Here is a 15,482-nt window from a genome sequence, read left to right on the forward strand (position 1 = left end):
ATTGACATCACTTTCCTGGAGCTGAGGGACACCTTCACTTCCTGTTACCTTGTCCTCACTTCGGATTGGATAAGAGCTTTATTGTTTTTTAATTGCATTTGTTTTTCATTTAATTGATTTTTCAAGCACCAATAATCCTTAAGCACACATCTTAAGGATAATGGGTGAATGAATAATGAACTCATTGCTAGCACATTTGACCATGTTTGCTGAACAGCAACTTGCATTGAATGTAAATTCTTTAAATTGTTTTACTTTAGTTGCATATTACATGTTGAAGCATAAATTACGTTTCATACACCACAATTTTTTATTGCTTCACACAGTAATGTACGAAATAGGCTATGAAATATGAATAACATATATATATTATTTATTACTTGATTGCATTTGTCATAGTCAATCCACCCTGTCATCAAAGTTAGTATAAAAAAAAAAATCTCAATTTATGGGAAATGTAAATTTATTAAAAACTACAAACATTTCCTTGACTTTATTATTATTATTATTATTATTATTTTAATTTTGTCTATTTAATTTCTTTTTCTTTTTGTTTTTTTTTTGCTAGAAAATAACAAAAATCACACATCAGGATTTTAAACTGTACAGGTGTCCGAGTCATATAATATTAGTTTGACCTGAGGTAAAATATATATATTTTTTTTATGAAAGCTAATCATGTATGTGTGTGTATATATATAATTATTAGTATTATATTTTTTTTTTGATTGGTTGACTATGACAAAATGCATTGTAGTAAATAAATAAATGCATGATGTCAGTTCTTTGGCTGTAGTTGTATGTTGCGTGTTCAAGCGTGTTTTGTGTTTGTTCGTCAGCTGTTGTTCCCTCTATCTGAACCTAGCTGTCTCTCTGAGACAAAGCGGTGGGAAACCTGGCGCCCTGCCCGGCCTCATGAATAATTCACGACATGCTAAAGATCTCTTTTAATCTTGATTTTCATTGTGGCTCTTCTCACTGCGTCATCAGCACATTTCGTGACCCGTGTGTGTGTGTAGGTGTGTGTTTGAATAAACACACGTCTCTGCTGTTACGGCTCTCGTGTGGACTGAATTCAGCAGTCCTCCAGTCACAACGGATTTCTTGAACCCTGTCAGCGAATGAATCTCAAGCTCTCATCCATCATTTTGTGGGCTACGGTCATGCTGTCACCCTATTTAAACCTTTCATTTGCCCGCCGGTCACAGGCGTATTACAGTTTAATTCATTACTTATCATTTATAATGAGCAATTTCATTTGTTGCTCTGTCAGAGCATAATGAATCACGTAAACATGCCAGACATGACCTCAGACGTCTCCCCTCGGGCACAGCATTAGTTAAAATGCCTACTAATGAGGATCTTTAATATTAATAGCATCCTAATAATTAATAGGACATTGCTAAGCTAAGTGACAGTCGAATGAGCATAAAAATACATCACATATGTATATATGTATATATATATATATATTTACTAAGCAGCATTGATCCTATAACACTGATTCAACGCACTCAAAATTTGGAACACAACTGTATATATCAGGACAAACAAGGGACATGCAATTTGTATGATCCCTCTTATTTTTGTAAAATAATTAACATTTTGCAGATACTGCAAAGTGTATGTTAAATTTTGACCACAACTATATACAGTATATATATATATATATATATATATATATATATATAACAGCAATGTAGTTTACTGAGCAGCATTGATTCTATAGCGCTGATTCAGAGAGAAGGGATCCGCACATCTGCAGCGCCTGAGGAGATCTTCACACCTGCACTTCTGTATTATCCTCCAATACAGGATCTTCACGTTCCTTCCTTCACGTCTGTGTTTACAGCATTGTAAATGACTTTTTTTATTATTTAAAGGACTAGTTCACCAAAAAATGCTGTTTTGCTGAAATTCACTCACCCTCAGGCCATCCAAGATGTAGGCGAGTTTTTTTCTTCAGCAGATTTGGAGAAATGTTGCATTGCATCACTTGCTCACCAATGGATCCTCTGCAGTGAATGGGTGCCGTACGAATGAGAGTCCAAACTGCTTATAAGCACGCAGCGTTTCACTTCACAAGACATTAACTGATGGACTGGAGTGCTGTGGATTATTGTGATGTTTTTATCAGCTGTTTGGACTCTCATTCTGACGGCACCCATTCACTGCAGAGGATCCATTGGTGAGCAAGTGATTTTAAGTGTTCATAAAAATCTAAATTAGTCAGGGAAAAATATGAAATAGTTATGCTGTGGTCCCTTTAAGAGTGAGTGTTCCTTTATTTGTGCTAATGCACAGTGATAGGTTTACATGTGGTCAGTGTGATATATTAATATTTTTTATGAATGTAGCAAACATTATTTATGTCACTCATGTGGAACGTCATCAGACTTTGGCCTCCGGCTCTTTTTCTCTCTGTGCAGAACTGGTGCTCGGCTGTTTAATTACCCAGAATGCATTGCACTGCCACTGGGTGAAGGAGGCCGTTTCAAAAGATTTGTTTTCCTTCTCTGGCATAAATATGAATGCGGTTTTCTCCACTGACCTGTGAAGAGATTTGCCTGAGATTGTGTGTGCAGACTAATCTGCTATGCTGCAGTTACTGCACAGCATGAAGAGCTATCATGCAGGATATTAATCTCACATCATTTGCATTATTAATTGAACTTCATCCCTCTCAGATCACTTTCATCTGTAGTTTTTAAACGATTCCTGTTAATCAGCCTGATTCTGGAGGGTTTTTCCTGCGAGGCAGCAGATGTGTTGTAATCGAAACTCTAAATCGTTCCCTCATGAGTTCCTGATGTGCTGTAAAGGCCTTGGGCTGTTGTTTCATGTCTCATTATTTTCAGAGAGTATATTAAGTGTCTAAAGAGCAGTTTTCTGCTTTCTAGACTATTAACAGTTTTGAGTGTTGTAGCAGCACAGGATCAAACAGTTCATCCAAAAATAAGAGATGTCTTTTTTAATTGTTTGTTTACTTCTAACGTGGAGGATTTTCAGTGATTTACAACTTCATTTTGGTCAGTTCCTCATGTGAAGATATCTATATTAAGGCCCTGTGTAATAACTTTTTATTTATTTATTTATTTATTTTTGTTTTCCATAAATTCTGTTTTATTTTTTTCCCCAAATTTATATATAAATATATATTTCGGTTAAAATGTTTCTAGATTTTGTTTTGTTTTGGGGTTTTGTAATTTATTATTATTTTATTTATTATTATTCTGTTTCACTTTCTTGGATTCCATTTTATGGATGGTTAAAATAAATTTTTGTAATAAAAAGGCATATCTAATTAATTGAAATAAGAAACTTATACAATTTATTGAAAGCTAAAAAAAAAAAAAAAAACTATTATAACAGATATTTAATGTTTTAGGGCCCTATGAAATTCATATTATTTTTTCAAAAATCTCTGTTTTATTTTCCCCAAATCCTGCATTTTCCCATTTTTATTTTTCTAGTTTAATTTTAATCTCCATTTTCATTGTTCTGGTTTCATTTACCATTTTTTATGGTTTAATTATATAATTTTTAATAATCAAAAAGTGTGTCTGATCAATTTAATTAATACAATTTAATAATTTATTACTTTTTTATTTATAATAAATGATGATTAAAATTATTTAAAAAAATAAATAACATTTTCTATATTATTAATTTTTTTTATATTATTCTAAAAACCTGGTAATCAAAGGAAGGCATAAAATATTAATAATTTAATTCATCTTTTAAAATGTAATAAACAAAACGAATTCCTTTTTTGGCAGTGTGCTAAATAACAGATGGTTATTGCTAAAATTAAAACATGGAAGAAATATTGTGATATTTCATAAAAATTAAGTTTTAATAATTTTACTATCATTGCTATTACTTTCAAAAGTACATTCCACTCTGCATGTGTGCAATAGTAGTATATTTCTTTCAGAGTTTCTTCAAGTTAAACCAGACTTTTATTTTGATGGGATGTAGTGAAGAGCTTCGAGTTTCTGTGTGCCTCTAACCATAGTCTTCATTTGGGTGAACTGTCCCTTTAAGACTTGTAAATGCATAGGATGATGAGGGTCCAGATATGATCCAGGATGCACGCTGGTAGATGAGGGTCCAGATCTGTCTGTGTTCAGTGCCAGCGCTGAGTGAGGTGTCCGGGACGTGCCAGACATCAACCCGAGGGCCTGTCCGGCCGATGCGTGTCTGGAGCTGGATCGTGTCGTTTCTGATCTGCTATCACACACTCCTGGCGTGTTTCTTTGCTTTGTTTGGCCGTAGTTCTGAAGCCCATTACAGGCAAAATACATAATCAAACACATTGAGCTCCTGATGCACATGATATAGAAACGTGCTGCGGTAGCTTTGTTTGATTAGTGCTGTTAGATGGTGAGATTGTCTTCAGTGTATTTAAAAAAAAAAAAATTCTTAAAATTTTCACTGTCCTGAGTACTATATTTTACATGGAATATGCATAGTTTTGTACAATTTTTATGTTAGATGGTCATTAGTGTAATAGAGTAGTATTTTGCTGTAATACATCAACAATATTATGGTAATTCAGTTTTTTTTTATTTATTTTTTTTTAAATAAGACTAAATTAAAAGCAGTCCAAGAAATACTACCTTAATATATATGTTGGGGAAAGTTACTTTTAAAAGTAATGCAATACATTTGCGTTACTTTTTAAATCTGGGCTGAGCTTACTTGTTTGTTTTTAATATAAAAAATATATATTTTTTGGTAAACTTAAAAGCCCTTTCACACCAAAAGTGAAATGAATCAGACTGAAGGAAAAATAAAATCACGTCTATACAGTAGAACGCAGGAGAAGAAAGTCCAGCACTCACAAATGTTATGTTTATCTCAAGTCATTTTTGCTTATTAGTATGCTTGCATTGGATCATGGAAGGTCAGCAGCAAAAACACTGGTAAATAATTTGGGATTAAATACATAAAGGATATTTGTGTTATTTAGCATTTAATTATTGCAGGTTTGCATCATATTCTAGTTTTGCATTTCACTGTTTTTATTCATTTTGAGGAATTCTGAATCTGTTTCTGTGCGAGTGAGATGAGTAAATGCATGTTGACCTTTAGTCTAGAGCTACAGTAACATCATGTTTATCTTATTTCGAGTCTTCAGAGTACTTTAAAATCATATATTCTCATATTTTCCCACATTCTTGAGTACTATGTGTTACATAGCACATGAAGTAACGTATCTTTTTGTATGTTTTACTGCTGTAATCACAGAGAAACACAAGTCTCTTGTGAATCTCACATTGGTCTCTGGCTGATGAAACCTGATGTAACGTGATGTGAAACGTGTGGCACACCTGCTTCGGCCTGCGGCTTGACCACTTAAGCAGACCTGCACTGAAAACCAAATAAAAAAGAAAGGCGTGAGCCTGAAAAACACTGATTCATACACACGGCTCGTACTCATGGGACTCAATAACATCATGATTAAAAACGTTTTATATTCAAGCCACATTTTACTCCAAAATCAAATGACACAATTTAATTTATTGATACGATTTTAAGATTATTATAAGATTAAGTGTTTAGTACTGTTAAGATGTTTTGCATTGTGACATTATTTTCATCACAATTAAGAACATAACTTTAACATAATGTATCATGACATGGCACTTTATTTATTTATTTATTTGTCATCTCCATTATAGTCTGGCGTGTGTGATTTGCTCTGTTATTGCTTCTCCCTCCTGTTTTTCCTGTGAGGTTGAAGATGAGGAGGAAATGGCTTTGAGCAGCAGCTGAAATTCACCAGACAGGTCGCTTTGTTTGCTCTCGCCGAAAATGAGCAAACGAACAGTTTTAAGCACTTTTTTGAGGTTGACAAGATCCTCAGACCCAGCGAGGGTGAGTGACAGCAGGACTGATTGCTTTTTAGAGTTTCACTGTCGACCCAAGCCAGATCTGCGCGATCAGTGTGATGTGAAGCTGGTGATGTGGTAGTTTTATGGCTTACAAAACTCTTTACAATGGTATCATTTTCTCTTAAAAGTGTGAAGTGTGTTTCAATGTTAAAATATGCTACTTTAATATGCAGAGGCAACTAGACATTAGTAGATTGATTCACACTAAATGTTTTAACACTGTCTGCGGTGCTGTTATTGCTTTGTTTGTTTATAAATAAAATTCAAAAACTATATAGATTGTGTGACTACATTTTAATGCTAAATTTGGGAATGGGTATGCAGAAACTGAAATCACTTCTTGTAGGGAAATAGGGTGGATATTTTTTTCATGTTCATAAATAAATGCGAAACAAATACGAAAAATGTATTTTATAAAATTTTAATATAATATGAATAAATTGTTATTATTATTATATTTTTTATTTATGGTGAAATATGTGTGACTCATTTTGTATATTTGCCAATATTTTATTTCTTAGTTAATTTATTTTTATGAATTTTTCTTCCATTTATTTTTTGGGGGTTGGAGTTTTGCTGAAGGTCTGGTTTTGTTTATCATGAAAAAGTAAACAAAATAAATTTATTAATATTACTATCAATATTATTATTATATTATATAGCCCCAATAAATGTTTTGTGCATATATATATATATGTGTGTGTGTGTGTGTGAATTTTATAAATGGATTGTTGTAGTTAATAAAATAAATACAAATGATTATAAATTTTATAAAAAATAAATTAAAAAATATAAAAATTAATACAAATAATAAATAATACAGAAATAAAAATGTAGACATTTAAAAAATAGAAAAATGAAAACAACAAAATTTCTAAAATTGTAAATAAAATGAAAGTAAAAACAGAATATATAAACCTAATTAATAACCGAATTCAAGATATTAACAAAAATAAATACTATATCAATGATACTAATTCCATTTATTTGTGAATTAAAAAAAAAAAAATCACTAATCATGTACTTCATGTTTGCATTTCCCCTGCATCAGATCGCAGAGGAAAGTCATAACTGTGATATTTTCTAATCTGCAGAGTGTTTCTGACTCTCCTGCATCCCTGTGCATTGAAATATTTCATTACTGCGTTGTTTTCCATTTGCATAATTCCATATGTAGATTGTCATGCATAATTAATATGTGTCAGATTTCTGCCTGTGAGACTCTGAAGGACCCTCTGTTTAGTCAAACCAGAAGAACCCAGGAGTATTAGACAAGCTTTAGGAAAAGTGAATGAAAATGAAAGCATGAAGAGCTTCATATATAAAGGTTTGAGGATAGAGATCTTTATTTAGCCAGAGTCTTCTACATTATGTGGTTACCAAATTGTGAAGCCCAAACAAGCACAGAAACCCGGATTTTGTTTTAAAGGGGTCATATGATGCTGTTTTAAAGATCATTATTTTGTGTATTTGGTGTAACAGAATATGTTGACATGCTTTAATGTTCAAAAAACACATTATTTTTCAAATACTGTACATTATTGTAGATCCTCTATGCCCCGCCTCTCTCAAACGCTTCGTTTTCTACAAAGTCCCTCCTTCCGACAAGCGCAGTCTGCTCTGATTGGCCAGCTGACCCAGTGCATTGTGATTGGCCGAACACCGCAAGCACTCGTCGGAAATGTAACGCCCCTTACCATAATCGCGAGCTTCATCTTTCAAAATAAATGTAAAGACAGAGCCCGAAAGGGGAACAGAGTCGCGTGACAGACACAGTCATGAAGCTGGTATGTGTTTGCAGTACACAAGCCACGGTTAAGACAGCTGACTCCACTGTGATGTGACCCTCTCTTTCTCTCTCTCTCTCTCGCACACATACACACACGATGCGCAAAACTCCGCATTTGAACAGTCAATAGCAAATACTTAAAGCTTCAACACTAACTGCGGTTACTGAAACCACGCCTTCTTTCTTTGCGTGCACATTTGGGCGGCATTATGCTAATATTTCCACATAGTGAGGTAGATATGTGGGGGCGTGTTAGAACGAGCCGTTTTAGAGGGGCGTGGCAGAGTCTTAACTTTGATAAAGAATATCTCTTTGGTTTTGAGACGTTAGTCTTTGCAACTTCAGGGATCTTATCTATTCACGAACAGCTTGTAACACTCCAAAGAGAAAGGAAAACTTGAAATCGCATCATATGACCCCTTTAAAATTGTATTTTAAATAGCAATCGCAAATTTGCAATTTTAATCAGGAAATCACAATTAGATTTTTTCTTCTCCAAATCATGCAACCCTAATACAAACAATAATTGTCTTACATGTTGTTGATCTTGTACATGTTTTTTTGCAGAGATGCAACTTCTCTGAGAAGATTTCTGCATGCGGTGAGACTGTCAGCATGCTTTCTAGAAGCTGCATCTCTAAATCCATCTGATTTAAAGCATTTAAAGATATTAAGGCACTGCGTCTTTGGCCAAAATTAGAATAGAAATGCAATTTCTATCCAAATATGCTTTTGTTTTCAAGATGATTACTTGATGCAATTCTCTCAATTCAGCATTAGAGACATGCAAGTTCACAAACAATGCCAGAATTTATAACAGTTCACAGTGCAGACGAATAGTTTGATGAATTAGAGTTCATATATGGAGCGCAGGTGTAGAATATTTGCTTAAATAGATTATGTTGTAGCACTATAGATCATATTGCAATTCTCGTGATCTGCTTTGAGACTGAAATATGAAAAAAGGTTGATTTTTGTTGGATTTAAAATCCAGTTCTCCTGCATGTATTTATAAGACTTAGTATTTCTGTCATAGAGCCCAGATATGATTTCCTAACTGGGTCGAGGAAGGAACGATCGCTCTCTCTCTTCGAGATAAGAATCAATGCTAGCTCTCCGGTGAGGAGGGAGTTCTCAGTGCCGGTGGGTCGATTCGGATTCTGCAAAGCTTTTCGAGCAGAATTAATGCTACAAGACCTCACAGTGATAGATCAGTGCTGGTCTTTGCTCGGTGTCTTCAGTTCATCTCAACAGATGAAGCTCAGATATGAAGGGAACAGCTCCAGTCCACTACACAAACATAAAGCAATGAGGCATCAGAGGCGTTTGCAGCGCGAAAGCGCTAAGGATGTTTCTGCTGGCCCAATCAAGCCACAAAAACTTTTAAAAAATATTTAATTACCGGTAATAAAAAGATTTAAATAATACTTCATTTCATGTTTAAGTCAATGAGTTCCTTTATGATTTTTGTTTGTGAGATTTACTAGCAATTTCTCAGTGAAAATTGTTTGTTTATTGAAAATTGAAAACCAGTTTATTCCAGCTTATTCTGGCCAAGAACCGCCCACTTTGACAGGTTTGATTGACGTGAAGTGGCCAACCAGAGTTCAGTTTGTTTTTATGTACTGTCTAGATCAGTGGCTCCCAACACTGGTCCTGGAGGCACCCCAACACTGCATATTTTGCATGTCTCCTTTCTCTGACACACCAATTTCAGGTCTTGGAGCAGGGCTGTCCAAACTCGGTCCTGGAGGGCCGGTGTCCTGCAGAGTTTAGCTCCAACTTGCCTCAACACACCTGACTGGAAGTTTCTATGCCTAGTTAAGAGCTTGATTAGCTGATTCAGGTGTGTTTAATTCGGGTTGGAGCTAAACTCTGCAGGACACTGGCCCTCCAGGACCGAGTTTGGACAGCCCTGTCTTGGAGTCTCTACTAATTAGCTGATGACCTGAATCAGGTGTGTTTGATTAAGGAGACATGCAAAACGTGCAGTGTTGGGGTGCCTCCAGGACCAGGGTTGGGAACCACTGGTCTAGGTGCAGATAAATCACAAGTAGAAACAATCTTTACTCAGAAATTTCAAGTAAATTTCATAATTAAGTACAAAGAACACTCTGAATTAAATGTGAAATTTTGAAGTAGAAAGACTGGATGTTTTGTAAAACATACTCCAAACAACTTTGGGGAGGAAAAAAATAATAATCTGAGGCTGAGATTTGAATTGAATAATAGTGTAACATCAAAATGTGGCTCATGCAATCTCATTTTAGAAGCATAACTATGCTTTTTATAATATTAAATAACATATTATGTACTCTGCGATTGAATGCTTCCCGTCTTTTCTTATTTGCTCTTTTCCAGTCATCATTGAACACACTCCGTCGCACTACTTTGCTGTAATGTGCTCTTGTTGTTGGAAATTGTTCTCATTTCACAGTGAGATTAGATTTGTGCCGCAACAAACAGGGTCCGTTGCATTATATATTTATATAATATATTCTCATCTAAAAGCAGACAAATTAGGATCACGGAGGGGAAGCTGGTTATTATTGTGCTTTTATTTGTATTTTCTCTGCTGTCACACTATTTGTCCACTGAAAATGTGTATAAACTGGGTGATACAGATAAAAAGAACAATACATCTAGACGTTAGTCAGCCATTTTTGTCAGACTGAAATATTTATGTTTTAAGTTAAAATATAGTTAATCTAGTTATTCATGATTTTTCACTAAATGAAAAAAATTTATTTTTAGTAAAATATACGAGAGAAAAAACGTTTTCATGAACATTTTTGAATGGTGACATGAGTGAATCACTTTGAAATGGACCATTTCTGATTCACAGAAATGATTTAATCTTTAATAACATGTTTACTATTAAGTTCAAATGAGAGATGATGCTACTACAGCATCTCCGATTTGGTTTTGTGTAAAATTAAACCGATATTTAAACGAACGAATCATTTATTTGTTTGTTCAATGAGGGCCTTTTATTCATAAATGTCTGTTGAGCGAATCAGTGACTCATTTACTCAGTCATTTAATTCAAAGCAACTGATTTGTTTAGGTACAAAACACATGACTGTGTGAGTGAATCATTGAATTATTTACTCACCTGATTCATTCAGGGACGAAAGAAGTGAGTCATTGAATCTTTCAGGAACAAAACGTGAAATCTCCAAATGGACACTTTGTTATTCACAAAAACAATTTGATCTTTTAAAGAAATGTTTGCTATTAAGTTAACATGAGAGACGATGCTACTACAACAGATTTGGTTTTGTGAAAATGAAATCGATATTTAAACGAATGAATAATTTCAGCAGAGAAGAACAAGAGGAGCTTAATGTCTGTTCAAAAAAGGCCTTTTATTCATAAATGTCTGTGTGCATCTCTGACATAAACGTGTCTTGCTCTTACTGAAGGTTAAACACATGGTCCCAAGAGTTTCATGAGGAAAAATCTTGACCTCCGTCGGCAAACCAGCCTGCATGACAGAGATTCTGCTGAAACTTTACTCTTTATGACGGGGACAGATGGTGCAGGTTTGTTCTGATGCTCACCATCCGTGTGCTGAATGGATAATGCTGATCAACCTCCAAATACAAGCAAACAACAGTCAAAGTAGTCCAAAACTTTTCTGACGAAATAGTGTCAACTGGCAAATACAGCTTCAGAAATATGTGACCTGCATGCATGCTGCCCTATACTGTGCCCTATATAATTCTATGCTGTGATACTAGGGGCTGAGGTGTAACTGAGCAGGCATAATTTAGTCTGGCTTTGATGCGGCATTGCATCTTTACACTGAATTTTGAGCAGGCACAGAGCAGTCTTGTAAAGATACCTTTTGATTCATAGGCATTTTTTTATTTTCATGTTTCTTAATTCATATATATTTTTTAGCGTTCATATGTGAAAACAATTTCATGAGCTATTAATGTCATGTGATTAAACACTGTGGAGCCTCAGGATTTCACTGAAATCCATTTCATGCTTTTAAGAACCTTACAAAAATCGGTCCCTGGCAAAACATCTATACTGTCATTATAATTAAATACTTGTGATTTACATGTTGATGCACAAAAAAGAAGGAAAATAATGGTAAATAAATAAATAAATATATAAACAAGAATGGAAAAATAAATAAAAAGTAAAAAATCTATAAAAATCAACAAAATAAAAGTTCAAGTGAAAAGATCTGTTTACTTTATGAGAAATATAATGAACTACTCTTCCCATAAAGCATTGCAAAATTAAATCTCTTTAATTAAAACCAGTGTCTTCCAGATGTATTTTCTTTGTATACTGTTGTATACTATTGGTCTGGAAATAACAAAAGCTTTCTAAGCTCAATATTCACTGCTGCATCATGGAAAATAAATAAATAATGCATGGTGAGTGACTAAAGTGTTCTAATAATTGTGTAGCCTTTGAAGATGCAGTTGATTATTCACAGTCCTAGTTGGAAGCCACCTTGAGTCTGGATGTGGACATCAATGACATGTCATGTAAATATGTGTCAAACACCACAGGTCAGTGAGACATGCAGCTTCAGTGCAGGGTTAGATTAGCCAATCCAGTCTGAAAGTGTGGAAGTGGAGGGCATCTGGTCTGATGCCAAACAGGATAATCGTTTGATGCCTGCTGGGAGATTGTGTGTGTCAGTACGGATGTGATCAGTCAGAGGTGGTCCAGATCCTCATCTACGCTGCTCCTCATGGGACCGACAGGAACAGCTGTGTCAGCGCCCCCCATTGACTGGGTTCAAAAAGTGATCCAGCACTCCTACAGAGCACAGATGTCCTGTGCAGATGTGTTTAAAGGGCCCATATACGACTACACCTGCCCATAATGTTATTAATCAAAGTTTCCTGCACCAAAAAACAAATTACATGATCATTTTCTTGACAATATATATACATAATGTCAGTAAAAAGTGAGGACTTTTTATTCACTCTTTTTGCATGTTACATCATTTCGCCAGAAGCCATAAGTGACTGTCATTTTGAGCGTGACCCATTTACCCAGCCGATTTGTTCAAAACAACTGATTCATTTAAGAAGGAAACACGGGACTGTGTGAGTGAATAATTGAATCATTTACTCAACCGATTCATTCATTCATTTGTTCTTTCAAATCAAATGATTAAAATCAAATAAGATAAAATACACCTCTAAAATAACCAAATTACATTTATTTTCATATTAAACATCGCAACAGACTTGCAACACTCCGTTTTGCAAGAACTTTTAAATATGACTAATCATAATAATTAAATTGATGATTTAATCTATAAATTAACTTGGATGTATTATATAGGCTACATTGTACTTTACAGAAGTATATTATGTTGTCATAACTCAAACTTCTTTAATATGTGCTACAACTGTTAGTCTGACGTTGGTTTTTAGCTGAATTGAACTTAAACGAACATCCTGTCGTTCTCAGGGAACTGGGAGCGGTGAACACTGCAAAGGGATTCTGCCGATTTGGAATGTAGCTTGTTGAGTTTGTGAATCATTCGTTCAAAATAACTGATTCATTCAGCAAAGACAAGTTATGAGTCATTGATCCGTTTGCTCAATCCATTGGTTCAAAACGTTGATTCGTTCAGTAATGTAATTTGTATGAGTTGCTCGGATACGCTGATCCTGGCTTGACTTTGGAAATATTTTAATTGGCGGAGCAAAAATAGACAAGGTAACTGGCAATGGTGGGGTTTTTTTTTTACGTGGTTTCATTCTTACATGTACTATAATAAAATGTATTATTCGGCCCGAGATTCTTCACATCAGTGAACAGTCTAATGGTAGAATTTTCGTTTGGCGTATCAGAGGCCTGACGCCTATATCCACTATAATTTAATTTATAATTTGTGTCACGGAATGTAGTTTTAAGAGTTTTTTAGGAGAGAATGTACTTGATTAGACTTCAAATATGCGATTTGTTAATAAAAATAATGCCTATTTGAAAATTTGCTTCGACGTTTTTGGAGATGTGAGCTTCAGGGCGTCAGCGGGCGTTCAGAGCTTATGAACCCGCCGAGAGCAGCTTCACCTCAGCCAGATCTTCTGGAATTTGCCGCTGGCTCTGATGTCTCTACTGTGGTTAAACATGAGATATACTTTGTTTTGTATAATTCTAACGGGCAGTCTTTGGTCTCATTAATCTATTATTTGTTCCAGAGCAAATAGTTTTTGCTTAGGGCAAAATCTCATAACGTTATATTTTATGTAACTTCAATGCTGTATATTATAGCTTTATTTTTATTACTGCTTTTATTGTCCTCATTTGTAAGTCGCTTTGGATAAAAGCATCTGCTAAATGACTAAATAAAAAATAAATAATATAGTGCTGCCTTTACTATTAGTTGCCTAGCAACTTTTATGATGGCTGTTGTTGTTTATTAAATATTATTATTTAATAAATAATAGTTTATATAAATAATAGTAATATTTCGTTTTGGGAAACTGTGTGTGTGTGTGTGTGTGTGTGTGTGTTTGTGTGTTTGTGTGTTTGTGATGGTGATTTTAGTGACATTGTTCCGCCATTAGATGGCGACAAGAAACTGTTTTTCTGAGTGAGTCAGCAGTAAAGACTTTTATATTGAAAGAGACTGTAACAGGGTTGTAAACAGCGATGTTTTTTTTACTTTCAACAACAGCTTGTAAGATGCAGCCAACAAATGCAGTGAGCAGCGCTGTCTTTAGAAATCACCCTTAACAGATGAAAGATAGTAGGAGAAAGTTATTGCTTTCCTTAGCGGACATTCAAACTAATGTTTTATTGTGAATATGAGATTGAGCTGAAGAATGAATGCTGTATCAGATGAAGCGTTGAGGTCTGTGTGTGGCATTTTAATATATTTCATGACCATTTTTGTCTTGTGTGATAGTTTAAGACATCTTTCATAGAACATATAAAAATATAAACATGAAAGGATAAAATTATAGTAAACAGTTTGCATAGAGCTCTTTTTAAGTTTGTTTAGATAGGTAAGTTTTGCAATCGTATCATATTTTAAACCATGGCAACTTGACATTTTCTCTCTCTCATTATACTCGACATAACAGTGAGCTTTTAATACAGTGATACAATAAGCTTTTAATGGAGCAACTCAAAGTTCCTTCGTTTCTAGTTCTAAAGTGACATTTTCGAATTAGTAACGGATCCTGAGCTCAGCTGTTAAACTGTCAAACTGAGATTTGAATCCGTGGAGGAAGGAAGTAGTTCCGCACAAAAGAGGGTTTTTAAAGACACTCCGTTGTATTTACACACTCGTGTCAATAAATAAAATAGTTGCTGTTATCATTGTTTTTGACCCATTTCATCTTTTATTCTAATAAATAAGCTTATATGACACCAACATTTTAGATACCAATTAAATTTCACAATTACCAATTCTAAGCTCTGATCACAGCCGAACAGCCTACCTACGGCCGAATCACAGCCGTGCCGATATTCAGCCATATCCCATGTCTACTCGTGTGATAGTGTTCAAGCATGTATTGTATTGTATATATATATTTGTTTCATTCTAATTCAGAAAATTACGCAGTAAAAATACTGGATGAAATGTAGATAGAAACACAGTAAAGTTGCGGTCACATTTACCTTTGTTTGGCGAAATTGGACGGGCGAAGTCTAATCATTTGCTTTCATGGTCTCTCATGCATGTTGTTCATTCCTCAACCTGAACATGCTTCAAAATCGATACAGCAATAAGGTTTACATAATGTTTAAAATATGACAATAAAAATATTAACTACTTGAAAGAAAAAAAAAAGATT

The 15,482-nt window shown here is 34.5% G+C and overlaps 1 protein-coding gene across 1 annotated transcript in view; it reads left to right on the plus strand.

Annotated features, from left to right (window-relative positions):
• The window catches only part of LOC107653199 (disks large-associated protein 4-like), a 165,954-nt gene that overhangs the window by 58,421 nt on the left and 92,051 nt on the right, over positions 1–15,482 (plus strand). The window lies entirely within an intron of this gene.

Source organism: Sinocyclocheilus anshuiensis, unplaced genomic scaffold (genome assembly GCF_001515605.1).
Source record: "Sinocyclocheilus anshuiensis isolate Anshui unplaced genomic scaffold, SAMN03320099.WGS_v1.1 scaffold143, whole genome shotgun sequence".
NCBI classification, from domain to species: Eukaryota; Metazoa; Chordata; class Actinopteri; order Cypriniformes; family Cyprinidae; genus Sinocyclocheilus; species Sinocyclocheilus anshuiensis.